Here is a 19,324-nt window from a genome sequence, read left to right on the forward strand (position 1 = left end):
TTAAAGGCTGTAAATTCAACTAAACACCTAAGAATCACAATTAAGAACAACATTAATTGGAAACCATACATAGGAAATGTTGTGGGTACGTGAACCAAAGACTGCGTTTTATTGGCTGAAGATGCCACAGATCTACTAGAGAGACTGCCTACACCACGCTTGTCCGTCCTCTTCTGGAGCGCTGCTGTACGGTGTGGGATCCCTACCAGACAGAATAAACGGACTACATCGAGAAAGTTCAAAGAAGAGCAGCACATTTTGCATTATCGAGAAACAGGGGAGACAGTGTCACTGACACGATACAGGATTTGGGGCGGACATAATTAAAAAAAGACATGTTTCGTTTTGGCAGAACCTAGAGGATTATTGTGAAGGTGGTTCGAGGAACACTTTGCCAGGCACTTAAGTGTGATTTGCAAAGTATCCGTGTAGATGTAGACGTAGGTTCCGAGTTTACTACGAGTGATGATGTAGTGGACTTTAAAGGCCGTCTATGGTTCTTTCACTTACTCGCATTAACTGTGATGATAATTTATTTGATGCATGTATGTTTTTTTACGTTGTTACTTTCTTTTTTGTTACCTCAATTTCTTTGCGATATAACTTATGGCTATTTAACTAATCGCGTGAGCTGCTATGAAATTGTATTGTGTGTATGTGTATTATCTTTCTTTTCTGTAATACATTCTTTGGTTTAGGAATAAACCTCATTGCCTTCAGATGTAGCGTCTGTGGCTTAGATATGACGTCGGTCAAAGGCGTAGAGTAGAAAAATCTCTGCGTGCTGCGCATGTTATCATAATTAAGCTGAAATTGTCACGTGATCTCGGCATGACTCTTTTTTAAGACCAGTTCACCTTGGCCGTCAAGTCCCGTCACGTCACGTCAAAACGATCCACAATGTATTTCAAATGGCGACATTCAGACAGGTCGACAACAGACACTCACGTCTCGTCACTGAAGGTCAAGGTTTCCTGGAGAGAAAGTTTCAGCGGTGTCATCGTCTGCTGACATCGTAAGTTAACCAATTTTTCCGCGCTCACTAGTCCTATAGTAGTGCACATTGTGCTTTCGTGTCTTCTTAACCTTTGTTTCATTATTGTACTTTGTTTTTGTGGCAAATTGTAATTGTTCCATGACGACTTGGATGCTTTTGCATTGGATGTTCTTACACAAGGAATGTGAGATATCTGAACGCCAAAAATTAATTAGGTTTGACAATAACAGAACAGACGCCCACTTTCCCATAGCACTGAAATGTCGATGTTTTGAAATGTTGTTTCACGTCTTATCACTTCAACATACAAAACTGATCAAGAACATACGTTATGAGGTTTTCTTTGGCCATTAATAACCTGAGTTCCCCAATTGTAATGCTATACTCTGACACGGGCTAAGCGAATTGACGTTACATGACGTGACAGACAGTGTGAACACACGCTGACGTGACGGTTCTGTGACGTGATGCCCGCTCATATTGCTCATCACAGCTAAGAGAACAATTTCTTCCAGGTATCAGATGTAAATTGTTACGGTGTCTACAAAACGCCTCTCCCTCATACACGGCACATACAAAGTGAAATTTATGGGACGTTTTACGGACAAACCTACGCCACCCCGACATCACGTGCCCACGGTGGCAATGTGTGCCGACAACAGAAAATCAATTCTGTACATCTGAATGCTCACTCTGTGGCCAAAGTCGAGGGTGAAATCGGACACTAGAATGTATTCATTGCTTTTTTCTATTTGTGTATCATTAAATAAAGTGTCTATATTGTGCTTGTGCCAATGTAACTCACATCATTAACCACATTATCTTGGCTTCTCATCTCCCTAGACCTGAAATAGTACCAGACTGCGTGAATTCGAGCTGCTGATATGTTGATTAATTTCGCTGTCGACTTTGGCATTCAGGCCATAAGCCTGACACTATAGTGGCCTGCAACATATTGGCTACAACGCAAAATATCTTAAAGGCAAAATTTCTCAATTTTCTGTACTATGGCATGTATGACACATGGACATGTTTCTCATTTAAACCTCATTTCTATATGATGTGGGTATTCCTTTCGGCAAGATGTCATATTTTCATGCTGTAAACATATTGTTTACATCTTGTGGTGACAGATAACACTGTTCTTCCAAAGATGTATTTGTAAGTGTATTCACAGATAACATAGTTCTTCCAAACATGTACGATTTTATGTACCTATGATCTTCCTGTGAACATGGGTTATCCAACATCGGCTTTCCGCCACTGCTATTTATCTTTGGCCAATAGTCAACGAGTATCTTCCATTAATTTTATTGTGCATTTTTGATAAATTTGTTTTGCATGAATGATAACGAGAAGTAAGGCACGACTATTATCGAGCGACGCTAAAACAAAAGAGGATAGCATAATGGATAAGGGGCAGTTTACCGACGGGAATAGGTTCGGAGATGAGATGGGCATATTTTTAGCAGGACAGGACGCCAGGGTCATTGATGAGGAAGGTGATTTGGACACGATCTTAGAGCAGCGTTGCGGCCGTGATTATGATAGTGAGGTAGAGGATGAAACAGAGACAGTCACACAGGTCGAGACGGTAGCAGAAGTTTATAATCAAACGAACGAGAGCAGACAGGGGCGAGCTCGGCCACGTCAGAGCTCTAGCGCCCAGGTGTCCAGAGTTACATCACCCATGTGTGACGAGGATCAAAATGATGACATTAACCCAATACTGAGCTTCGTACGATCAATGAAGGAAGAAGAGGAGAAACAACGTAAGAAGGAGAAGGAAGAAGCTGACGAACAGCGTAAGAGGGAGAAGGAAGAAGAGGAGAAACAACGTAAGAAGGAGAAGGAAGAAGCTGACGAACAGCGTAAGAGGGAGAAGGAAGAAGAGGAGAAACAACGTAAGAAGGAGAAGGAAGAAGCTGACGAACAGCGTAAGGACACTGAGGCAATAATTTCGCATATAGGGGAAATTCGTGGGGAATTATTAACAATAAAGAAAGAATGTGGAGAAGTAAAGCAAATGGCAATGGCTGCACAAAAAGTAGCAGGCCTGGCCAAAACGGCAGCAATAGGGGCAATGAAAGTCGCGGAAGCAACTTCTAAACTCGCAGGGCGCTTGCGACGTACAACACAATCCCACTCAAAATCCCTAGCATTCTTAAAAACTCAAGGTAATATCGCGGTTGCGAACTCCACGAAACGAATGGAAGAAGTAGAGAGTCGGATAGCAAAACTAGATCAAAACGGGCACACGAGCACTGCGCGTTCGGATACCCATGATGGAGTACACAGAATTGTGTTTCCGAGGAAAAGCCCAATGACCGAGTGCGGAACTAACAATGCACACGCAGAAACAGCGAGTAATAGCTCCAATAATTGTAGCCCACTTGTGAATTCTGAGTGCCACTTCCACTGTGATACAGAGGTAGCACATCACAGTTATCAGCAAGATAGAACAGGACACTCAGCAGACGTGCAAGTATCGGAAACGAGTGACAACACCAGTGCGAGGATCAGACAGGATTTTGATCAGAATCACTTCCTGTCGATACTAAAATTCCAGAAGTTCAAAGAAAATGGAGGGTCGATGCATCCGAAGAGCTAGGTGATGCAGTTTACAAATTCATTACCGGCATCATGGCCAACCCAGGCAAAATTAGAATTCATGTGTGGACACATCGAAGGCCAAGCCGCGGAAAAGATGCGGGGTGTGGCAGTGACGTGTCGGACTTATCAGGAATTTGTTGGTGCATTCCTGCGGACCTACTGGTCAAAGGAAACGCAAGACAGGATTAAAGAGGAAATAATATTTTGTCCTGAACTGGAAGTGTCCGGGCATAGGAGCGCAACCAAATTTCTTGATGAGTTACTCAAGAAGAATCAATTTTTAGATAGTCCATATAGCAACGGAGAAATCATTAAATTTTGCTTTTCCAAATTGCCAGTTAGGTACCAACAGACACTTGTCGGCAAGTGTGGATCTGACATAGAAGCATTCAAGAGTCTATTGCGCGAACTCGAAGTAGTCTTTGATAAACAAGACGCAAAGGACAGGAAGAAGGGGCCAAGTAACAAATACCACGGGCCAGGAAGGGAAGACGACAACAGATCGCATAATCGCACTGGTCAGTTAGGAAACCATGGTTACGGAAGTCAAGGTTACGCTATTCAAGGTTATGGAAACCAAAGACACGGAAACCAGAGCGCCAGGGAGCAGGGTCAATCTAGACAAGGAATCTGGGATAGGAGGAATAACGAACGGCAAAGCGACCGTAATTGGAGAGAGCGAAACCAAGGACAACAGTGGAACCAGGAGATTGAAACTAGACCAGCAAATCCTAATGCACGTCAGAGGAGGGGGAGCTTAACAAGGGATTGACGCCAGACTAGTGCGAACACAGGCCGCCGGAATTTCGCACGTAATCTCGGACCTGGCCAACTACGGATGATACATTACGAAGATTTATCAGAAATCCTGCTCGAGGAACATAAAGCAACTCCTCGACAAGATCGGCAGCCTCTTATTACAGTAGCAATAGCTGAAAAGAGTATGAATGCGATAATAGATAGTGGAAGCTACATAACAGCAATATCTGAGGCAGCATACAAGAGGTGCTCTCAGGAGATGGACTGGCCTGTCCTATCGGTTAAGAAAACCAAAATAAAAGGGGCATTAGCGGGAAAATGTACGGAGGTCACCCAACAAACAAGACTGGAATTCTTCTGCCAAGGACACAAAATAGAGTCTAACTTCTGGATTGTGCCAAATCTGGCGATCGACATGATAATAGGAACGGACTTCCTAAATGAACATGAAGCTATAGTTGATCTAGGACGAGGTGAAGTGGTTTTGAGGAAAGGGAATCCCGTCCACATTAAGTTCGATGACCAGCTGATCCCAGCTCAACTACCGTCTAACTGTGTACGGATAAACTATGCGTGTCTGAAAGACAGAAAGGAAGAACAGGTCGACGTTGCGGGTAGGGGAGCGGACACGGATGAGAATGAAGTCAGAATAATGGGAGAAATAAAGGAGAAAATAGGAGAAAAAGTGGAAGCAATAAAGAATATAAGGTGCGACCACCGCAAAGAACTTCATAAATTACTAGTAGAACATGCGGAGGTCTTCATTCCCAAGACAGGATCAATAAAGAACTTCCAACATGAATTTCGTGTACGTCCGCACAATCAATTTCGTGTGCCACCCTATCCAATCCCCTTGGCATATCGACAGAAAGTAGCAGCTGAAATTGCGCGAATGCTGAGTGAAGGAATAATAGAACCTACGGCTTCAGCCTATAATAACCCGTTAAGAGTAGTCGAGAAGGCAGATGGTAGTATTCGTTTAGTCTTGGACTCGCGACAAATTAATACCATAATAGAACTCGAAACAGACAGACCGGAACGATTAGAGGAACTCTTACAAAACTTCCATGGAATATCAATCTTCTCATCAGTTGATCTAAAATCGAGTTTCTGGCAGATCGAGCTCCATCCAAATTGCAGACAGAACACAGCCTTTTTAGCATTTGGAAGATGTTACCGGTTTCGTCGTCTACCATTTGGTTTGAACGTTTCATCTGCCGCATTCATTCGGGGGCTGGACGGCATACTAAGCGATAATTTGAAACGTCATGTCACCAGCTATGTGGACGATTTGCTGATCGCGGAGAAATCATGGGGAGAGCACAATGCGGTCCTCGGTGAACTCCTTGCGACATTCAAGGAATACGGAGTGACTATCAATATCGAAAAATCGAATTTTGGGACGTCCTCTGTCAAATTTCTGGGACATATCATCACGGGTGAGGGCATTGCGCCAAATCCCGAAAAGATCGAAGCGATTGAAAAGTTTCCCATTCCTACGACAAAGAAGCAGTTAAGGGGGTTCTTGGGGATCATAAATTTTTACAACCGCTTTATACATGTCAAAACTCAGAGCAGTCCTAGGTTGCATCAACTTTCAGGAAAGAAGATACCTTGGGAATGGGATGAGGCGGCCGAATCCGAATGGAAAGCATTAAAATTCGCATTATTACAAGCACCCATCCTATCACACCCTAATTTAGCAGAAGAGCTTTGCATAGTAACGGACAGTTCATACTCAGGTCTGGGTTTCATGGTGTTCCAAGACTATGTACATGAAGGAAACAGGGTGTGGAAGACAATTGCGTTTGGTAGCAGAGTACTAGCCAAGAGTGAGTGGAATTACTCAGTAACCGAGTTAGAGGCGCTGGCTATTGTATGGGCGTTTGAAAAATTCAGATACCTTCTGTTTGGTCGCAAGACGAGGGTCTACACAGACCACAAGGCACTCGAGTTCTTGATGACTGCAAAGCTTAATCACAGGCGGCTCATTAGGTGGGCATCATATCTGCAGCAGTACAACTTTTCGATAGAATATATCCCCGGCAGTCAGAACATTATTGCAGACGCCTTGTCACGGTCACCGATCAGATTTGAGCACAACATGGAAGAAGATCTGGAGGAAAATCACTACTGCCTTTTTTATATGCAGAAAGTAGCCTTTGAAAATTTTATTACCTGTAGTATGCAGGACATCAAGAAGGAGCAAGACAAGGACCCTGCCCTAGTGTTATTGAAACAGAAATGCATAGACAGAAGACACGCCACCATCAGGCAGTTCTACCTCTTGCGGAAAGGCATAATTTTCCACCGAAATTATGCCAATGACACTGAATGGGGGGTATGCATCCCTGAACACCTAATAAACAAGGTTATATGGCATACTCACCTCAGCTATGGACACTTCGGACCACGCAAGTGCAATCTCAAGCTAAGGACCATGTGTTACTTCCGAAACATGGAGCGTCGAATACGGAGGGTACTGTCGGTGTGTAAAGACTGCCAAAAGGCTAAGCACACCACTGTGAGCATGCAGACACCATTATACCCAATCGTACCGACCAAATTAAGACAATTAGCAGCAACAGATTTGATGGGACCTTTGCCAAGAACAAGAAGAGGATATACTTACGTATTAGTGTTTGTTGAACTAACGTCCAAATACGTTACCTTTACGCCACTGAAGAGGGTGACAGGACGAACTGTATCACGAGCCCTAATCCGGGATTTCCTACCACAGGTTGGTCATGTGAGTAAAATTATTTCTGATAACGGGCCACAGTTTAAGTCAAAAACTTGGAAGGAGACGTTGCGTCGATGTAAAATTGATCCCATTTTTATATCTTCGCACCATCCGAGCTCGAATGCTGCAGAACGGGTTATTAAAGAACTCGGAAACTTGTGCCGGTTGTACTGTAACAAACAGCACACGACATGGGACGTTTTCCTTAAAGACTTCCAGGAGGTGATCAATGAGGCACCCCATGGGATAACAAAATTGGCACCCATTACAGTACTGAAAAACCGGATTCCTAAGGACTTGATAACCGAGGTCGTAAACTTCCCACCAAGGGCGCGAACGCAGCACCAAGCCATAGTGGATTTGGCTCTCAAGAGGATACGTGCTGCAGCAGAGGTCAGGAAGAGATGTGCCGACAGGGGAGCTCGTCTACGACACTTCCAAATTGGACAAAAGGTGCTCGTTAAGTCTTTCCGACTTTCGAACAAACAAAAAATGAAATGCCAAAAATTCTATTCTATTTACAACGGCCCGTACCGTATAAGGAGAGCAGCTCACCACAATGCTTATGAATTGGAGACGCTGGAAGGAAAGAAGTCCATAGGACTCCACCACATCTCTCACATAAAGGAGTTCGTGGAATAGTAGTAGTGTAAGTGGTGTACATAGTAGAATGGGCAAATACATGAACCTTGCTATAGTAGTAGTGTAAGTGGTGTACATAGTAGAATAGGCAAAGATATGAACCTTTCTTCGGGGAACAATAATCGCTGCATTAATAGAGTAAGATTGTTAAAGTATTAACACGCTGCGTTTTCTCGCATAAGAATTTACTACTGCTAATTTTTTTCTGTCTATGTTCGCAAGCTCCACTGTCAATGCGATAAGAGGCACTAACTTTCCATGAGCAATGTTTTTGTCCTTTCCAATCTGGTGTCCATGTTAAGGGATAGTGATGAGTGACGAGATGTCGCACAAACGGGCGCATACAAGAACGTGCTCTTAGAAGCGTTCTGAGAAGTCGTGATACGCTCCATAGCGGCCACAACCAGTTCGTGAAACGTTCATACCAATGCTTGCAGGCACGCATCAGTGCACTGCAAGATTGTGGTATATTGCGTGATTTCGAGGATGAATATGGGCAGTATAGTTTTTTGCAGAGCTGCGCCAGCATCGTTGTCTTACAAGTCAGGGTTAACCTGTGAGCGGTTGACTCCAATGGTGCCCTAGGGCCCAGACGGTAGAAATGCGGGCATAAAGCCTACCATGCCAATGTGCTGGTTGCGGATTTAGCGTGCTGCTTGTGACTGTCACAGATGATTAACCAAGGAATTATACTTGGATATTCGTGACATACTGTGTAGCTGGTGTGTGGTGGGCGACGGAATCCTCAACAGGAACCAGTCCTGGCTTGGTCATATTACATTGCCTCTGGAAAGGTGTGCTTTGATCGCGAACACTGCATAACATAGAAAAGAAGTTACAACTATAAATTTATTGTCTTGTATAGCCATGGCTAACCCAGTCTCTGGAGTTTCAGTGAGGCGTAGTGAGAACTCGGAGGCCATGTCGTACGGCGCGCACATCACTGTCGTCAATAGCGGCGAGCAGCGAGACATCTCAGCGTAACAGTAATTATGTAAGAGTGTTGTATAAGGTAAAAACAAAAAAATAATAATAATAATAATAGAGTACCATATACTAGGATAAATTAAACTTTAGGATTTTACAATAACTAGATCCTTAATATTGTGGCGGTTTTCTACCACAAGTGTTTGGCGCGCTTGTTAAGATGCTATTTTTCAGGTCACCAAACCACAGACCCGAGATGGAGGGTTGACGGGCGAGCGAAAGTAGCATAGTTGCATGTTCTTTATAGCACAGTAAAACTCTGACCTGCATAACAACATAATTTAATTAAAAGACATAGAATGTAGATCGTTGGCAAATGGTAGTTAATTCTTGAGCATGTCTACTGTCGATCTATATAATTAATAGTAATATTAGTGCGGGCCCGCACATTTAGTTGTTCATCCATTACATAGCATCAGTTATCACACACCATGTACAATACTGAGATCGGTCTCTACACAAATATCAAGAAAAATTATTTCCATGTCTAGATTAGATACACCAAGATAGCTACAGATAAATAACTATAAAATTAAAATTAGAGTGTCTGAAATGACAGACCATCAATGTATCGTTATGTAAATTTATTACAACATAGAAGGTCATGGGGAAAAGTGAGGCATAAGATTTTTGTAAGAATTGTGCAGATGACGGGGATCGTGGCAATGCAGAGGCCAGCCGGAGGTCATCGGCAACCTGCAGGAGGAGAGCGTCAGCAAGCCACCTGACGTGAAGGGCGCGAGAGCATCTGGTTCTACAAGCAGACAGTCACCGGGCTGTATACCTGAGGGATTAGGTGGCAGACAGCCCTCGCCGGGCCACAAGCGAAAGTGAGGCTGGCCGTTGACACTGACACGTGACCCACACGCGACAGCCAGCTAGCTCTCCGGACGCGGCAGCCGTTTGGAGGGATTCCCTGCGGCAGACCACGTTGTCGTGAGTACACGAAGAAGATCACATATGGTGTCATAACCCGCATCTCATGTGCCTCAGGACAGAAAGGGACACTATATACTCACCTGTTTGGGTTTTTACAACTCACTAGCATTGGCCGATCGGCATACACAAAGCAGTATCGTGCCACACTAACAAATGTATGGTCTCATTTCTAACTTCTCCTCTCTATTAGAGAGCAGTTTTAGCAATCGTCGCTCCTAGTTCGATCCTGTATGGATGACCTCACACACTTGTGGAGTCACTCCACGTGCCATCATCCCTCATCGAACTCAATATTGGGAAACGTTAAGTACTGTCCAGCGAGAGAAGAGACCTAGATTAGTGATGTATCCCAACAAGTAGACCTCAGAGAAAATTGATAGACGTGAGGAGAGCCTATCACTGTGTCTTCCTACCGTACTGTCGTGATCATATGCGTGGGTCTGACTACAATCTCAACAGCGTACTGCAGACGCTCCAGCACTCCCTATTGCTGTTGCAACAACGTAGCAACAACACCCGACGTTTAGCCCTATGTGATGTCAGTACTGTGGCCCCATCCCAAACGCCCCCCTCCAATGCTCAAGACATGGAGCCACGTGCATCAATGCATATGACTCAACATACCAACCCCCTCAGAGAAACTAATGAATTTGTGAAGTGCTTCGAACATTTCTAACAATGTGATTTAGTGCCTCATTCTCAGCACAGTCATGAACAGTGTGCAATGTGCACGCACAACTTAATGTCCCATGAACCTTGTTTTTTTTTCTTAAATTTCTTTCTCAAGTGTTGTTTTTTTTGTAATGTATGTGATACCTTGGATTGTTTGTTTTACACTGTAATTCTTATTACAAATTACTGTATTGTTCTCCACACCATGTTTTTTTTGTATCTTGTATTTATTGTTGTGTGTATGCAAACAGTGTGCCTGAAGTCCCTACAAACTGAAGCAGATACCACCACTGTCATTGTGAATGGACAATCAGTTCAGGGAACATTTTGTAAAGGTTATTCTTGCTGCAGGGAGACAGAATGAATCGGAGGTTGTAATTAGATTCTGAAAGCTCACAAAGAGATTGTTAACTTAAATAGTATCATGTGTGAGTGAGTTCAGGTTAGTTTAATGATTAAAATTGTTGTAACATCTTGGGCATTTAATTGCGGAGCACTCCAACTCTGATTGTAAAGAATAAACTGTTCTCTATTTGGCTCACATGCCCGGGCCATATTTAGTGCGTGAATGTCTGTGTGAATCGGTGTTTGGAAGGGGCTCCCTGCGTATGGATGTGTGATGTGAGTGTTAGGGTTCCATATTAAGAAGGTGAAGTTGGCTACATCATAAATAATCCTCCCCCTATGAGCTGCATTTTTCAGTTGCAGTGATTTTCTTTATAGAGTGCGGCATGTGGAGTCAGTTTGCGAGATTGTTCTTGGGCGATTGACTCACTATCTTGCTCCTAAGTTAGCCAACCGCTCACCAATTACAATCTAAAATGGCGTAGGGGCTATGAGAGGTGGCATGAGCCCCCTCTCATATTTCTATCTTACGATTCTCCTCTCTAATTGCATGCGGTGGAAAGTCGCAATTCCTTAACACGCGGACTTCCCACGCAGCGTCTCTCGTCACCCGGGTGGTCCGGTGACAGGCGGGCTCGTCTGATTTTGAAAGGATAAGCCGACAGGTGTGAGGGGGTCCAGTGAATGCTTTCCAGACGCCGACATTGTCAAGAGGCACACCCGCAGGGCCTGAAGCAGCGGCTGGGCTAGAGGTTCCGTTACTTCGCAGAAACTTAGCGAAAACACTTTCTGGCGGGCTACCAGCGAGGCGTGGGAATGACTTGTGTACCCAGGCAGCTGTGGCGGGAAAATTCCCGCGCTTTCTGCAAAATAGTAACTGTGATTGGCTTGCTCAGGGCATAGCTCCGTGACGTAGCAAGATCGGCGCAGAAATTGGCGCCAAGAATCTCCATTGGTGGAATGGTAGCGTTCCGGCAATGGAGTGGAATTTTCCGCCGGTTTTCGAGTTGCTGATTGGAACGTTGAATCACGGCCACTGTCGTGGGGGCGGGAATGTTCTGTGTTCGGTTTTGTACGGGTGCTCTTGTGAGTAGTTGGCTCTCGCCTTTCGGTCGAGGACGTCGAAGCAACCAGCCAACGGCTCGGGTATGGCAGATCGTGTCCTGGGAGTCAAGAAGTCAGTTTGGTAATGTATGTCCGCAGCACCGGCAGATAGGGATTTTCCTAGGTGATAATCAGAGCTCAGCAGAGTGCGCCTGTTCGTCTTTTTTTTTCTAACTTTGTTCTGTCTTGGGTAGCAGCAATTAATGTTGGGTTGGCTATGTGTTTTCTCTAAGAATTGAGTTGCTAGGAATTGGCTGCACATATCACTTCGTCATAATCCTCACAATCTAGTTTAGGGACAACTTCACATTCACAGCGTTTGTTTAAGTATCCAATTTGAGCCAATTTGATGTATTGTTTTTGTTTATTATTTTGTGTTTATTCTTAATAAATCATATTGTTATTTTGGACAGAACTTTCATTCTGTTAATAGGTAGAGCAACCCCATCATTCCTCACTATGTTAATGAAACCTTCGTTTAATTAACTTATTTATCAAATTAAATTATTGCAGGTGCCAAACTCTCTTCTACTCCACTGGCAGGGTTGATTAGAGTCAGTTCGCGTATTTTTTTTATCCTTGTGCAACAGCAAAAGTTGGAGTTAGAAAAGGGGGGGGCTTAGAGCATCATGTACATATGTAGATTCTAGAAGAATTGAGTGTTTAAATACACTGCTAGCCCCGGCACCTCGCATAAAATGGCGACCCTGCCAGGATTCGAACCTGGAATCTTCTGATAAGCAAGCGGTATTATCCGTAGAGACACTCAGAATTTTTTTTGCTTAATTTTTTATTGATTAATACCCAAGTTTTTTTTCTGGTAGTTCCGCGTTTAGTTTTAAGTAGCGGCGCATGATTACAGTTTTTGTTTTCAGTATATATATTTTTTTGTTCATTGTTTTTGTGTTCCTTTGATGGTGTGTCCGTATCACATCACACTTTGTTGGGTTTGTGTGCGGTTTCTGTACCACAACAAATCGTGCGTATAATTACAGCGTTGGAGCGGCATTGTTGAAACTTTATGTCTATGTGTAAAAATATATGGAGTAGATTAATTTTATTGTGCATTTTTGATAAATTTGTTTTGCATGAATGATAACGAGAAGTAAGGCACGACTATTATCGAGCGACGCTAAAACAAAAGAGGATAGCATAATGGATAAGGGGCAGTTTACCGACGGGAATAGGTTCGGAGATGAGATGGGCATATTTTTAGCAGGACAGGACGCCAGGGTCATTGATGAGGAAGGTGATTTGGACACGATCTTAGAGCAGCGTTGCGGCCGTGATTATGATAGTGAGGTAGAGGATGAAACAGAGACAGTCACACAGGTCGAGACGGTAGCAGAAGTTTATAATCAAACGAACGAGAGCAGACAGGGGCGAGCTCGGCCACGTCAGAGCTCTAGCGCCCAGGTGTCCAGAGTTACATCACCCATGTGTGACGAGGATCAAAATGATGACATTAACCCAATACTGAGCTTCGTACGATCAATGAAGGAAGAAGAGGAGAAACAACGTAAGAAGGAGAAGGAAGAAGCTGACGAACAGCGTAAGAGGGAGAAGGAAGAAGAGGAGAAACAACGTAAGAAGGAGAAGGAAGAAGCTGACGAACAGCGTAAGAGGGAGAAGGAAGAAGAGGAGAAACAACGTAAGAAGGAGAAGGAAGAAGCTGACGAACAGCGTAAGGACACTGAGGCAATAATTTCGCATATAGGGGAAATTCGTGGGGAATTATTAACAATAAAGAAAGAATGTGGAGAAGTAAAGCAAATGGCAATGGCTGCACAAAAATATGGAAAGTAAAGAGCTGGCAGTATAAGCGATTTGCTTCATAGTATCGAAGAGGAAGAGGTCACAGCTCTTAAGGTAAGCGCTTTAGAGCACACGTTTGCTAAGACTTTTTTCCTTGAATGATTGTTGCTAGAATATCCCCGAATATCAAACGTCCCTCCTGAGACACCCTCTGCATTTCTGTCTGTCAGGTATATTGTAGCACAAAGATCCAACACAAACAGTAGCCTGGCAGAGTCACTTCAGGCTATACAATATAGTTGGCGGCACTGCTGCACAAACTGGTTGTCACCAACCCGACACCACAGCACCACAGCTATCGATTCGTTGAGTACAGCGTTTTTGAATTCAGATTACTTGTGTGCCGTGCAAGGTATGATGAAGATAAAAATGTCATCAGCGTCAAAGTAGGCGCCATCAAATTAGTACCTTGTATTTCCTGATTCGCATATCAGAAAAACCCAAGCCACAAAAGGCATTCGATATGACTAGAAAGGCATGCTGTTATGGCATTGACGACAACACATCTAAGTTTTCTATTTGTTGTGAAAGACAATCAATGATAACTATATCGGTTCTGTCTGTGAGTGATTGTAATGTATACCGACTGTTGTGGAGGAGGGAGAAACAGAGAGAGACAGAACGCTAAAAACTATCTGCTTTTCGAGCACATATGTGATTCATACACGTTAACTGGCATAACACAAATGTTACTGACTACATACGAACAGAAACTTCCTGGCAGATTAAAACTGTGTGCCCGACCGAGACTCGAACTCGGGACCTTTGCCTTTCGAGGGCAAGTGCTCTACCAACTGAGCTACTGAAGCACGACTCACGCCTGGTACCCACAGCTTTACTTCTGCCAGTACCTCGTCTCCTACCTCGTCTCCTGAAAGGCAAAGGTCCCGAGTTCGAGTCTCGGTCGGGCACACAGTTTTAATCTGCCAGGAAGTTTCATATCAGCGCACACTCCGCTGGAGAGTGAAAATCTCATTCTGGATACATACGAACATTTCAGCTCATTTCCCAGCTGATCTGGAGGCGAGTAACTCACACCGCAAAAATTCGCAACTGCGACTGGTCACCATCACAGTTGTCTCCGCTCTCCTGCTGACTGGTGAATTATTCTTACCTTTACGCCGAGAAAACTTCCTTGTACACACTGAGAACTGAAATTCAAATCTCGTGTTACCGATTTCTTTTAAAGAAAAGTGGTAACTTCGAATTCTCTTTTTATGCAGGTGTCTATTACAGAACATCGATGACTAATGCCGAAAAGGAGTAAAAAAGATTTTAGAGCCGCGTTTGTCGACCTTTTCCACTCTTTGGCACACCAACTTACGTTTCAAACTTTTGTGACACCCCTGCATATAACCACTTTTTGTAGGTGCAGAAAAGCGAACACATTATGTTCATACAACATGCTTGTAATAATGTTGAGTGATTTCTTACCAATTCAGCTATTCTAAGAAATGGTTTGGCGATAAATTTTTTTGTTGTGAAGATGTTTTATCTGCGGACCACGGGAACAAAAAGGACTCCGCCCGAACACGCTTTGAAGGCACAACGGTTCCGACCGGCCACCGTGTCATCCGAGGCTCACAGGCATTACTGGATGCAGGTACGGATGGGAATGTGGAGAGCACACCGCTCTCCAGGCTGTCGCCAGTTCTGGTGACCTGTGTCGCTGCTTCTCACTCGAGCAGCTACTCAACTGGCCTCACGAGGGCTGAGTGCGCCCCGCCTGCCGACAGCACTCTGCAGACCCGGACAGTGACCCCAGCCAGGTGCCGGCCAAGCCCGACAGCCCTTAACTCAGGTGATCTGAGGGGAACCGGTGTTACCACTGCGGCGAGGCCGTTTGCTGGAAGATCAGAAGGCACTGAGGATCCTACTACACACCTGACGTGTATTTGTGTATATCGCGTCGCAGTGGCTGAGTGTTGTATAACCACAGTCTGGACTAACAGGTTACTCCCACCACACAGGTGCCCGTTTTCCTTATGCACAGCGACGGCAGCGCCCCAAGCGGACAGTAAACTGCACTCCTGAAGACGATAAGGGATGAGAGCCGGTAGTAGCGTCGTGTGTGATGACTTACAACACAGTTTTCACAAGAGGCAGCGCATGTAGTGCAGTAAAAATCGGCATCAACTAAAAAACTACGCCGTATTTGTCTCTCTTTAGTTTGCTAAAGACCTCGGGAGGTACAGAGTGGTACATTAAGCGGGGTTTACACGGGCACGTATCGGTCGCGCACGTTGACTTACACATGTAAAGGTGCATGTGTGGACACCTAAAATAGCACGTCGTAGCAACTGCCGCACGTAGAGATGAAAATTCAAACCAGGTGTACCTAGTATCTTGTCTCGTTTTGACTTTAGCCATTTACCTACCTTAGTGCAAAATTTGAACCCATTTATGCAAGTTAAAAGTACAGAAGCTGCACGTTTCAAAAAATTCCCGGATAAACGTGTTTTCTGCATGTTGTTGCACACAAAATGCTATCGCTGCAACTACAAATGGTGTCATCAGCTGTGCACTAGTTTCATCCCAATGAAAATCTTCTGAAAAACGAATTAATAGCATTGCACAACTTGCCTGGGCGCCAGCTCGGGGTCGTCGTTCGAATCTCGCTTAATACATTACTCTGTAACGTAGCTGCAGTAAGACAGATGTCGAATGGCTACACAAATGGCCGCCGGTTCGAAGTAAACCAAAGGCAGCCAGCTCAGACAGGAACCGAGCACCAACACCTCCCTCCCTCCCTCCCTCCCCCCACCCACACACACTGTTACAGTGCTCCTGCGTTGTAACGATAAGTAGCCCGGGACGGGAAAAACAGTCTCGTAGCGAACGCCATTCAATGTTTACTGTCAGTCATAACAAAAAAGTTAAGCGAACAACAGCATTTGAAAACAACTACGGCGATGGTACTAGTCCCATGTTACCCAGTATACGTATTGGGAAAAATGTTACTCCAGTTTTATCCAGTTAATGAATTTTTCGCCCCCTTGTATTTTGGACGGCGCGTCTTTTTCAGTAAGCCAAAATTAAACCTCCTGGGAGATTAAAACTGTGCGCCGTGACTCGAACTCGGTCCGGCACACAGTTTTAGTCTGCCAGGAAGTTTTATATCAGCGCTGACTCCACTGCAGAGTGAAAATCTCATTCTGGAAGCCAAAATTAGACGCACCTGTGCAACTGCGTTTTGTTAGTTTGCTGAGGATGACAACCAGATTCGCAGTGCGTCTCAAACTAACCGGTGCTCTTTCGCCCTGCACTCAACACAGAGCATTTTCTTAGAGCAGGGTTGCCCAATCTGTGGCCTGTGGAACATTGGTGCTCCGCGAGGACAGAAAATGTGCTCCACGAAAAAATGTTTATAACATGGCCTTTTTTTCGTGAACACCTTGACAATATTAATTTTTATTTCATTTTATTATGATTACTGTGTTATTAGCCATGAGTTAAATTGAAGTAATCACTGAATGAAACAAATCCTTCTCATTTATTAATGTTTCATTAACATCCAAAACAAAAAAGGCGTTCCGTAAAAGTACCAGCATTCTCGAAGTGTTCCGTCAGAGGAAACGTTCGGAAACCCCTGAGTTAGATGCTTTTGTGATATTACGTTGCAGTTTTTGTGCCACGCCTTGTCCGTCTCTGGGCTATATTCCGAGTAGATAAAACTGAGACAAAGTACCTCATGTTTCAGAACACTGTGCTCCGTACGCTCAAACAGAGACGCTTAACAGAGCGGCACTACGAATGGAACTCTATACGAAATGGGCAGTGGCGAAATATTCAGTGTTGGTGAAAGAGATGTAGGAGAGACAACACTACCACAAAACACAATGACAACAGACTCTTTCACTCTCAGAAGTTTTCCATCTTCAAGATGTCCTCTATGAAAATGGGTGGGACGTAGATTGATGTTTACAGACAGGAAAAGTAATATTGTTGAGTTTACTGGATTACAGCGACCGACATTCTGTGTTCTTTTTTCTATATTCGAGTCATACGAGGGTTTGTAAGGGTGAGTGACGCGTGTAGGTAGAGTGCGCAACACGAGGACATTAAGACAAGAAATGGAGAACGAAGCAGCCGGCTGCGGCGGCCGTCGAACTGGAAGCTTTGGACCGAAGTTCGCCTCGTGCGCAGCTGTGCGCCGCCGGTGTAGTGCGCTGCTTCGCGAGGAAAGCCTTCGTACGGCGAGCACGGCGTGGGCGTGGCTGAGTCCGCGGGGGGCGCAGCCGGGGCGCTGCTCCAGCGGCAGGGGGGGGGGGGGGGGGGGGCGCCTTGCGTTCGGAGCAAGGTGCGGAAACTTAGGGACGGCACGTTTTTGTAGTATACTCCGCTAACGAAAATGAAATAGAATAATACACATTACTTTGTTGTACCAGCCAACTAGGAAAGTGTTTTCAAGGCCGTTCCGCTCCCCACACAGGGTGGAATGAACCTCGACTTTTCCTCTTTTTTTTTTTAAGTTTCTTCGATGACACGTCTTAGAGGTGAGCTGGTATCCACCGTCCTCGCTGCCTGTGCCGGCACACGAGTCACCAGCCCACTGTTTGCTCTTTTGTCAGGCAATCCGTCCCTCAGTTGGAGTCCAGTACAATTCCTTGCGATATGTTCGTGCCGCATCTTCGTCGTCTTCGGATGTTTCATTTTCTGTAGAGTCAATTTGTTTTTCTTTTGTGTTCCCCTTCTGTAAGGGAAGATATGTTTATTTCCCTTTCTTCTTCTCTTCTCCAGCCAGCAGCCTGATCTCTGCTCTATTCTGTTCAGATTCTTTAGCTTAAGTGGTTTCTCGGTCGCTTGTTGTATCTCATTCTCGTAGGCAGATGATGTGACAATAGCGGTTCGACCTGTCTTTGTCGTCATTCTTAGGTGCTCTGAATACTGGCGTGACATTTTCCGGGCTAAAACCAGGGACGGTTGACCCAGTGGAGTTACTTATGGACGAATTTGGAGCGTTAGGCGTCAAAGAACTCTGACGCCTTTGTTCCACCTCAGTATTTTGTAATCTGGCGCTGCAGTCAGCTTGCACGAGCCCACGAGGTGCGTCGGGGGAGTCAGTGGGAGCGCCAGTGCGTGGGTTTTGCTGAACGGTCGGCTGAAGGCTTGTGGTTGGCTGCGGAATACCAGTCGTCGCGGCTGGTCGCAAGTCACCGCCTGAAAAGACGTCGAGGATCGTTGGACAAACACCAGTCTTCTGAAATCAGTTCATTGCAGTTCTCATGTTGGCAGCAAACACGTAGGATGAGATTTGCCACAACATAACATATTTCCCCGGGTTCTATCTTAACCACCTTCTCAGTTTGTCATCATAATATGAGCATTTGGAGCCGAAGGCCCACAAACCTTTACGCCTGGCCTGGGCCCGTCAACACAGACATTAAACTGTTGATGACTCGAAACATGTTGCCTGGTTGGATGAGTCTCCATTACATTGATCGAGCGGATTGACGTGTGCAGGTGTGCACGCTGCGTGTCAGCAGTGGACTCTTCAAGCTGGTGGAGGCTCTGCATTGGTTTGCGACGTGTGCAGTTGGAGTAACATGGAACCCCTGATACGTCTACATATGACTCTGACAGGTGACACATAAACAAGCATCCTGCCTTATCGCCTGCATCCATTCATATCCATTGTGCATTTCGACGGACTTGGCCAATTCCAGCAGGACAGTGCGACACCCCAGACGTCCAATATCACTACAGAG

The 19,324-nt window shown here is 44.8% G+C and overlaps 1 protein-coding gene and 1 non-coding gene across 2 annotated transcripts in view; one reads left to right on the forward strand and one right to left on the reverse strand.

Moving 5' to 3' along the window:
* Positions 1 to 19,324, forward strand: part of LOC126108929 (uncharacterized) — a 388,250-nt gene that overhangs the window by 83,511 nt on the left and 285,415 nt on the right. The window lies entirely within an intron of this gene.
* Trnas-cga (transfer RNA serine (anticodon CGA)) lies at positions 14,351 to 14,427 on the reverse strand. Its single transcript has one exon. It is a non-coding gene; the product is annotated as a tRNA-Ser (tRNA).

The sequence above is a fragment of the Schistocerca cancellata genome, chromosome 11, assembly GCF_023864275.1.
Source record: "Schistocerca cancellata isolate TAMUIC-IGC-003103 chromosome 11, iqSchCanc2.1, whole genome shotgun sequence".
NCBI classification, from domain to species: domain Eukaryota; kingdom Metazoa; phylum Arthropoda; class Insecta; order Orthoptera; family Acrididae; genus Schistocerca; species Schistocerca cancellata.